Below are 3,038 nucleotides of genomic sequence, written 5' to 3'. Positions count from 1 at the left end.
AGCAAAATTGCCGCATTTGGGGTGAAGAGCAACCAGAAGCCGTTCAAGAACTGCCCATGCATCCCGAAAAATGCACTGTTTGGTGTGGTTTGTACGCTGGTGGAATCATTGGACCGTATTTTTTCAAAGATGCTGTTGGACGCAACGTTACGTGAATGGCGATCGCTATCGTTCGATGCTAACAAACTTCCAAAAATGGAAGAACTGAACTTGGTTGACATGTGGTTTCAACAAGATGGCGCTACATGCCACACAGCTCGCGATTCTATGGCCATTTTGAGGGAAAACTTCGGACAACAATTCATCTCAAGAAATGGACCCGTAAGTTGGCCACCAAGATCATGCGATTTAACGCCTTTAGACTATTTTTTGTGGGGCTACGTCAAGTCTAAAGTCTACAGAAATAAGCCAGCAACTATTCCAGCTTTGGAAGACAACATTTCCGAAGAAATTCGGGCTATTCCGGCCGAAATGCTCGAAAAAGTTGCCCAAAATTGGACTTTCCGAATGGACCACCTAAGACGCAGCCGCGGTCAACATTTAAATGAAATTTATCTTCAAAAAGTAAATGTCATGAAACCAATCTACTAACGTTTCAAATAAAGAAACCGATGAATTTTGCAAATTTTATGCGTTTTTTTTAAAGTTATCAAGCTCTTAAAAAATCACCCTTTAGTTGTGCGGCCTCATAAATTAAAATCTTTATTAATGCTTTTGCTTATCTAAGAATTTGATATACTTTTTCCCGTCACATTAGAATAAACCATTCTTATATAAACAACATTTGTAGCCCTCACAAGAAGGCATAATAAAATCAAAGCAGAACACTTAACGTTCTGCCCAAAAATGCTGAATACAATATTAATGTAAATATACACTTCCTTTGTTTTAAACTGAATTTCAATATGTAATAACTTTAAGTAAATAATCGGAAAATGTATAAATATAAGTAACTTGTAAATAAAGTTTGATTTTGTCTCCGGCGATCGAATCGACAGGACGAGTTTTATTTTCTCTGCGCGTTGGCAGATAGGAAATATATTTTTTTAAAAATTCCCGCGATGCGGGAATTAATTTGTACATGTGTTTGTATGCTTGTGCATTATTTGTTCGGCAATGTATGCAAATATATGTACATATAAGTATATATGAATGTATGAACATGCAAGTCAATGCGCGCACATGTAATAAGTATATTGTTAAGTGATGAAAATATGATTCCAATTTCTGAACGCGCACATACATACATACACTCATATGAGCATGTGCAGATACACAACATAGGGATAGAAGATGTATGCCTTTTAACATCGCAAACTATACAAATAAATATTTTTCTTACTAATAGAAATTAAATTTATCACAGCAATATACATAATATACATAAACATAATGTTGCTGTGATAAATTTAATTTCTATTAGTAAGAAAAATATTTATTTGGATAGTATACGATGTTAAAAGCAAAAAAATTAAAAATTTATTCTGTCGAGGTTCGAACCTGTGTTAGCATCTTGGCTTTCCAAGCGCTTACCACCAACACCACCATTGACACTTAAGTTGCGCTGACTTAAGTATGGTTTGGTTATGCATGTAAGAAACATACGATGGTGCCAATAATTTTTTGTAAGTATAGAAATATGCCTTTGTAGAACATTTGCTTTCGCAAACATACAGACAAATGTGCAAACGACATAATATATGTACATATGTGTGATTGTTTCGCATTTTGCTTCTGAATATCACTAAGAAGTATAACTTCTTCCGCACGTAGGGACTCCACGCACCTTTTTTTTGTGTAAAACGTTTGAATTTATTCATTAAAATTACCACTCAGAAGTCGTTTTATCCGTTGTAAGCGAACGATTTTCGAAGAAACATAATTTCTAATATGCCACAAGACAAAATTAGAAATGAACTTCTTAAACCTCACGCTGTCAGATAAAACGATATACCTCGCCATCGCGGGTCGATTTCCAAAAAAATGTAAATGAAGACTAATTACAGAAATAATCCTGTATAGTCTTAATTTTTCAAAGGCCAACGCAGAGTATTTCAACCAAAAGTAACACAAAATAGTTGAGAATTCGCAGAAATGAAAGACAAACGAAAGAAAAAAGTATAACTTCAATAATGCACAAGCATACAAATATACATATGCGCACACATGTGAATATGTCACCAACCAAAAATTGAAACATTGTTCCACAAAAACAACAACAGCATAAACATGGCAACATTGTGTTGTTGGTAGAAAAGCCGAGCTGTGCCGAAAGAAACGATCGCCGATTGTCACCGCTTCTTTTGCTACTCGAACATCTTCGCAGACAAGGTTGCGTTAGATTCATATTGAGCAAGGTTGCGCAACTTGCATTTAACGCAACCTTTTCCGAACTCGTAGAAGAAGTATAACTTCAAAAAATAATCCAATTTTCACACGCATCACTCCCTTTCTAAGACAAACATAAGGAGAAGCGAATCTTCCGCGCTGTCAGGTATTTGCTCCCAAAAAACATAATTACATGCAAATACTTGTCTTAAAATTTATACGGATATTATTTTGAAATACACATGTGCAAACACACGCTCATACTCATACATTCCGTATAACCACTCGTGCTTGTAATTGAGTTGGTGTTTCGCATTAATTATAAATAAACGTAAATATTTACAATTCTTGTTCTTCTCAATTGAGTGGTTATTGGAATTGCTGTTGTCAATGCTACGCTTTAGTGCAAGCTAACAAACAATAGCTAAACTGAGCAACATTACTCTGCTGCTTAACAAGTCTGCTTTGTCACTTAACTTTGACAGTTGAGTTAAAATTTTCTGTTTATTTTTGGCATCAATTTCTATTTGAGAGAATTTTTTCTCTAACATTGTTCTGCAAATAGTCAAAGACAGGCAGGAGATAAGAGAAAAGTCTTGTTTGTTTTGTGTGAAAGCATAAGGCAGCATTGTGTTACGGAAGCAAAAGGCCTTCAAATTGGTAAAACCTGCAATTGTCGAAAGCATTGTGACAAGGGTTTGTATAGTTGA

The 3,038-nt window shown here is 35.2% G+C and overlaps 1 pseudogene; it reads right to left on the bottom strand.

Moving 5' to 3' along the window:
* Positions 1 to 1,827: 1,827 nt before the first annotated feature.
* On the bottom strand, positions 1,828 to 2,026 carry LOC125777967 (small nucleolar RNA U3; annotated as a pseudogene).
* Between the last annotated feature and the right edge of the window lie 1,012 nt (positions 2,027 to 3,038).

This window comes from Bactrocera dorsalis, chromosome 3 (genome assembly GCF_023373825.1).
Source record: "Bactrocera dorsalis isolate Fly_Bdor chromosome 3, ASM2337382v1, whole genome shotgun sequence".
NCBI lineage: Eukaryota > Metazoa > Arthropoda > Insecta > Diptera > Tephritidae > Bactrocera > Bactrocera dorsalis.
This window is presented reverse-complemented; position numbering and strand designations above follow the sequence as displayed.